The following is a 14,827-nucleotide window of genomic DNA, read 5'->3' as shown; positions in this document are numbered from 1 at the left end:
GAACATCTACCAGAAATTTTCTATATTTCACCTGTAAAGTTTATGCTCTCTTTATTTTATTTACAAAATAACTTTATTATATCCTTAATTTTACTTTGCGATGGATGCACTTATTAAGGTTATATGTTCAGTTGTTGACATTTCTACACCTTTTAAGCTGTGCACCGACAAAAGAAGAATGTGCTCCCTTGTCAAAGAGTGCAATCTGGTATTATGGTAAGAACATAATTGCATATAGTATGAAGCTCACCCCATCACTTTATATTTAACACAGTATTCTCTATTGTATCTTCCAAATCTCCCAAACAGTTCACAGAGGTTTTATTCTAAAACAGTTGTAAATTTGAGAGAGTATTCAAACTAACAATACAACTTAATTTCCTGTATGTCAGCTCAAAATTTTACTTTCTGTGCTTCATATACAGAATTAATTTGTATTATTCACACTACCGTTTTCGGATGGATTCATTAATCAACGTTAATCAAGGTCAAGTATTCATTTCTTGGACTTTCTATGCCTCACTTTCTGCCCACCAATTAATGAAGAGCTTAGGTCAGATATTTTGGTAAGGACTTAATTCCGTGAAGGCTCACCCTGCAATTTATATTGAATGTAAATTTCTTTATTGCACCTTATCAATCTCCCATACAATTCACCGATATTTTAAATCCAAAGCAGCTACAAGATCAACATATTAATAAAATTAACTATCTACCCAGTTCTAAATTCCTTGATATTTTTCCATTTCAAACATACATAATTTAGCAATTCAGTAACCTATTCTACATTCTATAAAACCTAGTACTAAATTCCATATACTTCTAATCCCTAGGACCAAACACATTGGATTTTAGATGCCATGTACCTATTTTGAAATTCTGTAGACGACCATTTCTTTTAACTCCCTCCCATCATGATTCTTCATCAAACAACATTTGATATGATGCTTTATTTGATCATAATCTTTGTAGATCTGTGGTTTAGTCATTTGTTCAAATTTTAAGGATAAATCTTTTTTTCATCTTTAGTGCGAACAACAAAAAAACTTTTAAACAGTTCAATGTACCCGAAGTAAATCTTGCAAAATTGCAAATTAACTATCTACTTGGTCCTAAGTTCCAATGTATCTTTCTATTTCAAACAACATGACAAAATTTTAAAATTTGATTGACTTGCCCAAGGCAAATACTGTTTGTACAAAGCTGAACTTGCAGTGTTTCTGTTATTCCCATTTCCAGCAACACTCCCTCCCTCACTATAATTCTCCCCATTCTGCCCTTTTTCAGCTTGAGGATGCCCATTCTCCTAACATCCTTCGTTCTTCCAAATTTTGAATAATGGGCTTCCTCAAAACCCTGCAACAAATGCCACATTTAGTCAACAAATCTTACATGGCTCGGGTACATATTTGAACCCACGTTTATGAAAATCAATTTATTTCGGTGGAACAATCTTGCAAGTAAAAAATCTTTTCTAAAAGTTTCAGATTAGTGATTTTTTTTTAACTGTATTATTGATTTTATGGTTATATTCATCTTACGATAATACATTCCTTTGCATTTGTTTTCTCGTTTCTTTACTTTCTTCTACATATTTCACATTAAATCTTACAGATTAACATCATATTTTACATCTTTGGCATGTAGGTTCTATCACATTTGCATTATCCTTCCATAAATTAACCTCTGTAAACCTTTTGAAACACACTTCCTAATGATACTTGATGTAAGTCTGCCCATCAATACGTATCCAACTAACAATGTATGGATATTATGTACCATGCACAACATTGAAATAGGGGGTGCAGATAACTTTGTTTCATATATAATGTGGTGTGATAATAAATTTAGATTTTATATTGTACTCGTAACGAAATTTAGCAGATGGTACTGCTACATCTAACAGACGTGCAAAACTGACTAGAATTCTTTATATTTGAAACAAATTATACATTATTGTTCTACACTTCATCATGAACAGGTATCTAGTTTTCAGGATCCATTCACTTCAAAAAATTATTAATAAAACAAAACTCAACAAAATATTACAAAAAATATGCAACTTATAAAACTCATTCTTAATTATCTTTTTACCAAAGGGTTTTTCAAAATACTAAATGCAACTATAACTTTTTTTATGCGTACACTAGATACTATGTTATGTTTTTTTTTGGAAAAAAATGACTAGATACTAAAGCTTTCTACTAATCTCTCTCCCTATCACTCTCCCTCTCTCCCCTCTCTCTACCTCTCTCTCCTCTCCACCCCAAGATCTAGACATATCTTTCTATCACTCTTTCAACCCTCTATCCCTGCCCCCTCTCTCTCTATGTGTGTGTGTGTGTCCCTCTCCCTCTATCTACATACTTGTTGTGACCTTTTTCACACATCGCCCCATTGCAAATGGGGACCCTCCTTTTTTTCCTGCTTTCTAGGGTCTTTGTTAGTGTCACATGGCCTTCCGCTTTAGTTCTACTTAGTTTTGTCAAATTTTGAACGGTTCGAGTCTTAAGGATTGAAAGTCAATTTTTGCAAACCAAGTGATAACAGAGTCAAGACACCGTCAAAGTGCTTAGAAAGGTCAAAGGATGAAGAATGCAATTGATTTGAATGACTTCGAACAACTTTATATTTTTGGAAAGTTTTCTTTTTTGTTTTTTTCCTATTTTTAGGAAGTTTTGTTTTTGACACTTTTAGCTTGATCCTCGAGATGGCTATTTTTAGAAAGTTTTCCCTATTTTTTAGATGTTTGTTTTTTGCTTTTTCGGAGTGGGGACCTAGGGTTTGCACTGACACCACTGACTTGCATCGATCGTGATCGAAAATTTTCAAGTTTTGACCCAAAAAGCTAAGTTCCTATATTTTAGGGGTCATGACGCTTCAGATGGGTTACCTGAGTATGGATTTCAAATACCATGTTAATTTGGCTATAATTGAAGAAGTTATTAAATTTTAAAGGTTTTCCAAATATTTCTAAGTTTGGCTAATGGTGTTTAATGTTGTGACAGGAGCTTCTCAAAGTCTGCCTTGGGAAAGATGAAGAAGGTGCATGAATCTCTTGAACTTTGCCCTCACCTTGGATCTTGAAACTCACAAAGTCTGCCTTGGGGTGAAGCAATAACAAGAGTGGTGCACAAGTCTCCTCAACCCCGCCCAAATAGAAGGAGAGAAGTGATAAAGTCCGCCCAAGAGGAATGAAAGTAGCATGTGGAAGGTGCCTAACTCCCCTAAAGTCCGCCATATGCAAGAGGGAGACTCCAAAGTCCACCCAAGGTGAAGTAAAAGGTGCATAAGTCTCACAAAGTTCGCCCTACTTTACAATCAACAACACCTAAGTTGGAAAAACTCCGCCCTCCTTGGTGCCTAGGAAGCAAAAAGTCTGCCCTCCAAGGTGAACCCCAAAAGTCCACCCTCCAAAGGTCCAACTCTTCAAACTCCCCCCTATGTTTGAAAAAGCTGTTCCATGAACTTCATAAAGTCCGCCCTTGGAAGTATTAATGAAGATGATTGTGTGGTGCCACAAACTCTCTAAACTTCACCCCAAAAGATGAACAAGTGTGGTGTCATGAGCTGGTTGAAGTCCACCCCACTGATGAAAGATCAAACAAAATCCTAAGTATGCCTTGAAAATGATCAGATCATGGTAAGATCAGGTTTGAAGATAAGGTATTGAGCTGAAATGGAAGACAAGAAGATGATGACAACAAAATCTGTCATGGAAAATATTCTAAGGCATGGATAAATTCTTCTCCAAATTCAAGGCACTTGAAAGAATTATCAATTTGAGAACATGAATTCATATTTGCATGGGGTTATCCAGAGTTTTTTTTACCCTCCTCCCGCGCAACATAAATTGGCAGCTGAAGGCGGGACCATCACTGAATACACAAATGGAGCTTCGAGCCAAATTCAGAGTTAAAGACAGGACCATGAGCAAGGTTATTCGAGCATCTCAAGACATCAAGAAAGAAAAATTCTCAGACTTGGTGAAAATATTGAAAAGAATTTCCAACTTCTTGAAGAATTTCATCTCTTGAAGAATTAAGCTCCTAATCAGAATCAGGTGATGACAAACAAATTTCCATACTTAAGACAATTTCTTGACACAAATTAGAGAATTCAAAGAAGACATCCAACACGCTGAGGTGGCACTTCGTCATCTTCCGACCAATCAGATTGTTTCGAGTCAGCATGTCTGAGTTCAATGAACCTGACTTATCCAAAAGCTTCTAGAAGGGCACACTTCACAATGCAACAACCTTCTATTTTCATTGTTGGTTCATATTTAGCAAGAAGGACAAGTGTCCCCAAATGTAATTTTCTCATTGGTCGAGGGGTAGTTAGTTTTGGGAAACCTTAATTAGGGTTTCAATCTTTCAATCTGAGCCCTTGATCATTGTTTGATCTCGACCGTTCATTATTTTTTGAAAAACTATATAAGGCTACCTCCTCTCATTTGGAGAGTGTGTGGTTTTTGATATATTGTTGCGTGAAGGTCATTTCTCAAATAATACATTGCATGTGTGCTTTCTCTTAAGGCTTTGTAATCTCTGTTATTTGAGTGATTAGCATGGTTTCAATTTCCTCAACACAATAGTTTAAAAGTTAATTTAGATTTGCTTTCAAAGTTGTTAGAATTGAATGAAAGATTTGATAAGTATTAATTAACGGTGTATCTCTGCTCATACTTTTGGTGAATGGATGATTTCCATTTCACTATGCAAAGTTAGTCTGAGCCTATCCCCTGTGTATGCCAACATTTTGATCATAAGCACAACCAGTTGAAGATTGCACCCACTTTGTGTAGTTGTCCTCAGTGTGGCGAAACAAAGTGTGGTTTCCCGAGAACACCTAGTTAATACCGTCTCCAAAGTTCCTAGGTTTAGATTAAATTTCCTTAACCCTATCTCCTTTTTTCCCCTTTTTTTTTGAAAGTCTAAATCCCAAAAAATCCAAAAAAAGAGAAAGAACCTAAAATTGATAAATCCATCTAAGTCAAGAAGCTTATAAGACATTCATCAACGTAAGTCCCCCTTGAGATTTTCAGCATACACTACCCAAGTAGCTATCCCACTAAAGTCACTTGTTCGCACATATAGACCTTGGAATCAGCAGTGATTTTTCAAGAGAGGATAGAATACCTTTGGGTATCTTATTCTAATGTTTGGTAGATGATAAAACATACACCAACAATACCTCCCTCTCATTCCATTCCTCTATTTTTCTACATAGTTCTCCTTCCATCCTCTCTCTCCCCTTCTACCTCTTCTTATATCTATCTCCCCTCTCCCTCTCTTTATACATACCTCTCCCTCCTTCCCTACTACCTCCATTTCTCTAAATAAATCTCCCTCCCACCCTCTATCTTTATTCCTATATCCCTTGAGCCCTCCTTCCCTCTTTCTGCCTCTCTACTTATCCAACCATATGTACTTTCTATCTTCCCTCTCCCTTTCTCTATTTATCTTCTCTATCTCTCTATCCATCTATCTTCCCTCCTCTCTTTATCTCCCCTCTCCTTCTCTCTACCTACTTCTCTTTCTATCCCTCTCTACTTTTATCTCCCCTAACTCTCTACCTCCTTCATTCCATACTACTATTTATCTCACCTCACAAACTCTCTCTCCCTACCTCTCTACCTATCTCTCCCTCTCTCCCTCCTTCCTTCTCCATTATCTCTCTCTAACTACTTATCTCTATCTACCCTTTATCTTTTTTAATACATCTCCTTCCTTCCCTCACTCCAACTCTCCCCTCCACTTTTGTCTATCTCACCTCTCTCTATCTCTCTCAACCTCTCTATCTATTTCCCCCCTCGCAACTTATCACTATCTCCCCTCCTCCTCTCTTTTTCTCTATATATCTCCCTTTGGGCTACAAGACCTATATTTCTATCTTTCCCTCTATCTCCTGAACCTTCCCTTGCCCCCCCTCTCTCTCTCTCTCTCTCTCTCTCTCTCTCTCTCTCTCTCTATATATATATATATATATATATATATATATAACCTCTTTCTCAAACTACATCTCTCTCCCCCCTACCTATTTCTCTAGCTGTCACTTTCCTTTTCTCTCTATTTATCTATATCTACCTACCTCTCATACACTCTTCCCATACTCTATTTAGCTAAATACCTAGATAGATAGAGAGAGGTGAGATGCACAAAAGTGGAGTGTAGAGTTGGATTGAGAAAGGGAAGGAGAGGTATTCAAAGAGATTGAGGGTAGATAAAGACAAGTAGTTAGAGAGAGAGATAGTATGGAGAGGTAAGGAGGGAGAGAGAGAGAGAGAGAGAGAGAGAGAGAGTAGTTTGGAGGGAGGAAGGTAGAGAATTAGGGGAGATAAGAGTAGAGAGGGATGGAAAGAGAGGCAGGTAAAGAGAGGGAGAGGAGAGATAAAGAGGAATAGCGAGGGAAATAGGGAGGGAGGGAGTGAGAGAGAGGGAGAGAGTGAGATTTTTGTAGATGAATAGAGGTAGAGAGGGAGGGAGGTAGAGGTATGTGGAGAGAGGGAGAGAGGAGATAGAAGTAAGTAGAGAGGGAAAGGGTGAGAGAGATAAGTAGAGAGGAATCATGGGAGGGTGGGATAGAGAGAAAGGGAGAGAGAGAGTGAGAGGTATGTAGAGAAGTACAGTTAGGGAGGGAGTAAGGGGATGTATGTATGGAGAGGGAGAGAAGAGATAGAGATAAGTAGAGAGGGGGAATGAGAGAGAATTGGGGAGTGGGAGAAAGGTGAGATAGAGAGAAGAGAATGTGTGTGATGTTGGCAATTGGAGGAATTGATTATGGGTTGCATTGATGGCAACAATGGCTGTTTTAGTTGTTTACCAGTTTTCGGTAGATTTCGGTAGAGCGATTGTATTATGATATTGATTCGGTATGCTCCGGTATGTTTCGATTTGTGGAATTGGTTTGGATCTGTCATTCATGCTATTCAAATTTGTTTCAAGATCAATTGGTTCGATATTTGATTACTCGAGAGCTATCATTTGTTCTAGTAAGCCTTTTGGTCACCGGTAAGGGTTCTACTGACAGAGCTTTGTTGAAGATCTTTTGATGCACATGATAAGGGGTGTTGGCGTGGCTTCTAGATGGCTTTCGGGATGCTGGTGGTTATCTTGTTCATGTTCCTATTGATTGGTGGTGTTGGATTTGGGTCCGGACCTAATGCTATCTTATTCAGCTAGGTTATGGACCGGTTTATGTAATGTGTTGGTGGATGATCCCGATGTGTTTCCAGTTGGATTATGTTGTTTCGGTCTTAGGCCGACTTGGTTGATCATTGGATTGCGTGTTTATGTTATGAATTTATTGTATTATCTTTTAGGTGGCCGACCTAATTGTTTAGGTCCTAGGTTGGTATAAATATGATGTAAGATCTCTTTGTAGATCATGGGGGATATTCATGGGCATATGGGTTTTGGGGATATAGGTTAATCTGTGTGCGAATAAGGTTGTAATCATATCCAGAGGTTTTGGTCGATCATATGTGATCGAATTGGGTTGGTGAAAGAGGTTTAAGACCTCCAGTACTGAGCTTAATCGAAACTGTATTCAGGCATAAGAGATGTTATTCTTGCAGTTCATTCTTCTTTCCGAATTGTAGTCTGGATTTATTTTGTAGTCAGTGAGGCTCCTTTTGTGATGAGTAGTGCGTTCTAGGCTGTTGGCCTTCCTGCATGTGCAAACCCCTCTTTATGTAATTGTTGGTATTTTGTTATGGTTTTGTCATTGATGTCAACACCTACTAACACTTATCAACTCTGGCACTTTGGATGATTGGCAATGTTCACCGACAAGCAAGTGACTTATGCACAGTCACTGGTATCTGGTACACCGACAGGATATAACGTTCACCGGCACTTGGAATGATATGGAAAACACTTGGTTATGTCGAAGACATCGTTTGGATACTTTGTCTTGAAGATTTGTTCATTGGCATATTCGTATTTGCATTTTGTTGTTACCGGTAAATAGGTCCAGGTTATGCACCGTCAGGCTTATCTATTCCAGATCAGCACGATAGGCTTTGGAGATGATTTTGTTGTTATTGTAAATGCATGAAGCCGACTTGTTGAATCGGATATTGCATCGGTTATTGATTTACTTGTAATTGTTTTATTGTAATATCTTTTAGAGCCGACCTACTAAAATTGGTCTTAGGTTATGGTATATATGTAAGATCTTATTTGTAAGACCGATATGCAATAAGGATAAGGATTTGTAAGAAGGTATATGCGAGAATAAGCAGAGCTATACATGCAGACATCATTTGAAGGTGAAGCAAGATATTTGTAAAGACAATCAGAACTACACCGGTACTGAATCCAACATAGAAAGATGTTATTTTGAGTAGTACATTCTTATTGGATTTAACCATCCAATTGTAGTTAGTGTGACTCCTATTTGTGTTTGAGCAGTGAGCTCTAGGCACTTGGCCTTTCTGCATGTGCAAACCCCATTTGTATACACATACTATCTGCAGTAGTATCATTTGATTGTGGGTAAGGTTTCCCACCGTGGTTTTCCCCCTTACAGGGTTTCCACGTACAAATATTGGTATTATGTGTTGTGGATGTTATTATTTTCTGTTTCATGCATTAATCTTTACCGGTACTGTAATTAACTGATAAACTGTGTACCAGCATAAAGTTTGGTTTATCGGTATTAAGCACAAAGGTTGGTTAAGTTGTTTTTGGTTTGAATTTATTAGGCAACTGATTCACCCCCCCCTCTTAGTTGTCTCTGGGACCTAACAATTGGTATCAAAGCTGAGTTCTCTTTTTGCAGAAGTTTAACAGCTTGAGGAGATCCAATGTCTACTAGCTATTTCAGGAAGGACAGTCCTGAACTTGATGGAACCAACTATGGAATATGGAAGATCAGAATGGAGACACATCTAAATTGCATTGGAAAGGACATATGGGATGTTACAAAGAATGACTATACAACTCCTACAACCAGTCAGCCTAATCCACCAAACTTGGCTAAAGATGAGGAAAATGATTGCAAAGCAAGAGAAGCACTTTTGAGCGCATTAACAGATCAACAAATCATGGGATTATCAGATAGGTCTACTGCTAAAGCTATTTGGGATCATTTAGAAACATTGAATGAAGGAGATTCCATAGTCAAAATTGTAAAACTTGAAAGCTTCCGGGTCAGGTATGAAAATTTGAAAATGGAAGAAGATGAAAGGATTTCTACTTTTATAGAAAGAGTAAATGAAATTGTTTTGGGTATTAAATGTTGTGGAGGAACCTTAAGTGAATATGAAATTGTTTCAAAAGTTTTAAGAGGATTGCCACCGACATATAAAATGAAAGTTACTGCTATAAATGAGTTAAGAACATTGCCTAATACATCAGTAACTAGGGATACATTGATTGGAAAACTTTCAGCTTTTGAAATTGAGAAATTTGGTCTTGTTGCTACTATAAAGACATATTTAGCTTCTAAGGCATAAACATCATCTGCACCATCATTTGACAAGCCTGATTGGAAAACATTTTATGCAAGAGAACTTGAGGAAAGCAGGAGAGAAAATGAAGAACTTGAAGAACTTGAAGCACTATTTGCAAGGAAAATGTCTAAAGGTCCAATTGGAAGTAAGTATGAAGGTAAAACACCCTTTAAATGCTTTAACTATAGTAAGATTGGTCATATTGCTTCTAGATGCCCTGATAGACATGCTAGACTAAGAGAAGAAGCTAGAAGAACATACAAGCCTAACCTTGAATACCAGAGATACAGATTTAAGAAGAATAAAAATAAATCTTGTTATCTTGCTGATGAAGGAGTCACTGATGATTCTGATGAAGACCTGACAGACAATGGATGGGTTTTTGTTGCTATAACAGAAGATCAACCGACACCTACTGTTCAATCGGTAGAGCAGGCCCTGGCAGCTAAAGTTGAAGTTAAGGATGAATGGATCATTGATTCAGGATGTTCACATCACATGACTGGTGATAAAGGTAAATTCTTGAACTTTCAGGAATATAATGGAGGTCTGGTAAGATTTGGAGATGACAAAGCTTGTTTAATCAAAGGAAAAGGTACAATATCTCTTGATGGAAAGCATAATACTGACAATGTTTACTATGTAGAAGGTTTAAAGCATAATCTTTTGAGTGTTGGTCAATTAGTTGAAAAAGGGTTTCAGTTACAATTCAAGAATGGTAAATGCAAAATTATGAACAGAACTGGTTTGGAAATTGCAACCGGTAATCAAACTAGAGGTAACATCTTTCATTTGAATAACAGTGGAAAGACATGCTTGATTGCACATATTGATGAAAGTTGGATATGGCATAAGAGACTTTGTGATGTAAATTTTGATTGCATGGTAAAAATTAGTACTACTAAGGTAGTTAGAGATTTACCTAAGACTGTCAAACCTCACAATCCGGTATGTAAGGAATGTCAATTTCGAAAACAAGTTAGAGAATCTTTTTAAAAGTATTCTAGAAAAATCAAATAATGCTCTTGACTTAATTCACACTGATTTATGTGGTCCAGCAAGAACTAAAAGCTTACAAGGTGATAGATATTTCATGCTAATCATTGATGACTATTCTAGAATGTGTTGGGTTACTTTTCTCAGAGAAAAATCAGAAGTACTTGGAAAGTTCAAACTATTCAAAGCAATGGTAGAGAATGAAACCGGTAAGAAAATCAAACGTTTGAGATTAGATCAAGGAGGAGAATTTACATCTAAGGAATTTGATACATTTTGTGAAGTGAATGGAATCAGAAGACAATTATCAACACCCCGGACACCACAACAGAATGGAGTTGTAGAAAGGAAAAACAAACTATCTTGAATGTAGCTAGAAGTATGTTATCTAAAGAAAATTTACCACATGTATATTGGAGAGAGGTAGTAAGCACAACAGTCTACACATTCAACAAAGTTCACATCAAATGAGAAACCGGTAAGACCCCTCATGAACTATGGTTTGGTATTACTCCTACTCTTAAATATTTCAGAATATTTGGAAGTAAATGATATATTAGAAGAGATGAGTATATTAGCAAATTTGATCCTAGAAGTGATGAAGGAATATTTCTTGGTTATTCATCTAAGAGCAAGGCATATAGATGTTTCAACAAGAGATTGTAGAAAATTGTTTATAGTATAAATGTGAAGATTGATGAACAATTTAGAGGAACTTCAAGGTATATAGACTCTGAACTGGCAATAGAGATACTCACAAATGAACCTAAATTGAATCCATTGGTACAGAATGAAGATCCAGTTACACCGGTATCATCTGAATATTCCATTGTGACTGAGGAACAACATCAAACAAAGACACCCCGGTATGTAAGACTGAATCACTTTGACTAATGATGACATCTTGGTTATAGAAGTTTTTGTTGATGATATAATCTTTGGAGGAGAAGATGAATTATGTAAAGACTTTTCTATTGAAATGTAGCAAGAATTTGAAATGTTTATGATTGGAGAGATAATTTTTTTTAGGATTGCAGATTTCACAGACTGATAAAGATATATTCTTGAGTCAATCCAAATACTTGAAAGAGTTACTAAAGAAATTTGGGATGGCGAACTCTAAACCGGTAAGCACACCTATGACTACAAATGACAAATTATCACTAAGGGATGAATCTACACCTGTTAATCCGACTAGGTACAAATCTATGATAGGAGGCCTACTATATTTGACACAAACAAGACCTGATATTATGAATGCAGTATGTATTGTTTCAAGATTTCAGAGTAATCCTAGAGAAAATCATGAATCAACAGTAAAAAGGATTTTCCGGTACTTACAAGGCACTACAAATCTTGGTTTATGGTATCCTAGAGATGAAAACTTTGAATTATGTGCATACACAGATGCAAATTGGGCAGGAGATGTGGATGACAGAAAAAGCACCACCGGTGGAGCATTTTTTCTTGGAAGCAGATTAATTTTTTGGTTGAGCAAGAAAAAAAGTTGCACATCTTTATCAACAACAGAATCAAAATATATTGCAGCAACAACTAACTGTACACATGTATTATGGCTGAAGAAAATGTTGAAGGACATAAAGGTAAAATGCAAGGAACCTATGACTATCTATTATGATAACATTGCAACAATTGATATATCTAAGAATCCGATATTACATTCTAAAACCAAACATGTTTCTATCAAACTGAATTTTCTGAAAGAGAATGTTAAAGCAAAACAAGTAAAACTAGTTTATGTGAATACTAAAGAGCAGATTGCAGATATTTTCACTAAACCTCTGCCTAAAGAGACCTTTGAATATCTTAGAGATTAGCTTGGGGTCATACCCCCACTGGTAGAGACTTAGACAGTTGATGTTTATCATCAACCGACATAATTAACAGAGAAATCTTTTACTCCGGCTTTGATGAGGAGAGCTACTTCCGAGGGGGAGTAGTTGGCATACTGAATTGGTTGGTATTTTGTATTGGCTTTGGCATTTGATGTCAAAGGGGGAGAGATATCTATGGAAAAACACATTATCCTTTGGGGAGAGATTACTCATTGGGGGAGAAATTGTTACTTTGAGATGATTGATTACTCTCTGTATCTGAATTTTGATTTCTGGTCATGATCTCTTTTTGGAGATGTTGGTTTTTGGTATTTGGCATTTCTGTGTTGGCACTTTGATGGTTTTTCCATCTTGTGTTGCCATCAATGCCAAAGGGGGAGATTGTTCGTATTTTGGTATGTTTTTGTCATTGATGTCAACACCTACTAACACTTATCAACTCTGGCACTTTGGAGGATTGACAATGTTCACCGGCAAGCAAGTGACTTATGCACAGTCACCGGTATCTGGTACATCGGCAGGATATAATGTTCACCGGCACTTGGAATGATATGGAAAACACCTGGTTATGTCGAAGACATCGTTTGGAAACTTTTTCTTGGAGATTTGTTCATTGGCATATTCGTATTTGCATATTTGTTGTTACCGGTAAATAGGTCCAGGTTATGCACTGGCAGACTTATCTATTCCAGATCAGCATGACACACTTTGGAGATGATTTTGTTGTTATTGTAAATGTATTAAGCCAACTTGTTAAATCAAATATTGCATCAATTATTGATTTACTTGTAATATCTTTTAGAGCCGACCTACTAAAATTGGTCTTAGGTTATGGTATATATGTAAGATCTTATTTGCAAGATCGATATGCGATAAGGATAAGGATTTGTAAGAAGGTATATACGAGAATAAGCAGAGATATACACGTAGACATCATTTGAAGGTGAAACAAGGTATTTGTAAAGACAATCAGAACTACACCGGTACTGAATCCAGCATAGAAAGATGCTATTTTGAGCAGTACATTCTTATTGGATTTAACCATCCAATTGTAGTCAGTGTGACTCCTATTTGTGTTTGAGCAGTGAGATTTAGGCGCTTGGCCTTTTTGCATGTGCAGACCCCATTTGTATACACATACTATCTACGGTAGTATCATCTGATTGTGGGTAAGGTTTCCCACCATGGTTTTTCCCCTTACAGGGTTTCCACGTACAAACATTGGTGTTATGTGTTGTGGATGTTATTGTCTTTCTGTTTCATGCATTAATCTTTACCGGTACTGTAATTAACTGATAAACTGTCTACCAACATAAAGTTTGGTTTACCGGTATTAAGCACAAAGGTTGGTTAAGTTGTTTTTGGTTTGAATTTATTAGACAACCAATTCACCCCCTCCCCTCTCAGTTGTCTTTGGGACCTAACAATAATCACATACTTACTACAGAAGTATTATTTGACTGTGGGTAGGCTTCCCACCGTGGTTTTTCCCTTTATTGGGTTTTCCACGTACAAATCTTGGTGTTATCTTTTGTGGATGGTTGGTAATTGTTCTATGGATTATATTTGTGCTTAACTGTTATATCTGCTATTCCACTATTTGGTTTATGTATTCCAGTTATAAGGTTTTAATGCTTAAATTTCTATAATCTGTTAACAATTGATTCACCCCCCCTCCCCTCTTAGTTGTTCACCAGTTATCTGAGTTGTCTAACATGTGAGGTAGGTAGGGAAGAGAGGGGGGATACACAAAATGGTGATAAATAGGTTTAAAGCTTGGGGAGAGAGGTGAGAGTGATATTTAGAGATGGGGGAGATAAGGGGAGATAAAGGGAGAGGGAGAGTGTTAGGAAGAGAGACAAGTCTAGAGATCGAAGAAGACAAAGAGAGTGAAATAGAGATAGAGAGAGAGAATGATAATAGGAGCTTAGTGATTATTGAAATTTGATTAAGTTTGAAAAATTATAAGATCTCCTAGAATCTAGAATCTACATTATGACTCCTAGAGACTTGAAACCATTCTCAACATCCTGCTAATGTATACATAAAATGTGACTTTATGTATACAAAATATAAGAGACAAAGAGAAAATATAACTTATACTTTTCCAAAGGAATTTGCATCTAAGGCCATGTTCCTTTTCTAGCTTAATGTTAGCAAAACACGAATGTGTTTTGCTTGTTTACCATAACACATACATGTTAGAATGCATTCAGATTTTTTCTCATGAAAGTGCATACATGTTTTTATTTTAAATAACATGTACACATTTTTAATTCAAAGAACACATACATATTTTGGCTCAAATTTTCCAGGCATTAACATGTACATAGTTTTTGAAATTATCAAAAAAATGCACATGTTTTAACCATTCTAGGCATTTTTTTGCTATTGGCTACCTTTTTGTTCACCATCTTGGTGCACATACCCACTTATCTTCTTCTGGTCAAAATATTAACAAGGATAAGTCTAGCATTTTCTTCTTTAACACTTTAGAGATAATTCAACATAGAAT

This window comes from Cryptomeria japonica, chromosome 4, assembly GCF_030272615.1.
Source record: "Cryptomeria japonica chromosome 4, Sugi_1.0, whole genome shotgun sequence".
NCBI classification, from domain to species: Eukaryota; Viridiplantae; Streptophyta; class Pinopsida; order Cupressales; family Cupressaceae; genus Cryptomeria; species Cryptomeria japonica.
This window is presented reverse-complemented; position numbering follows the sequence as displayed.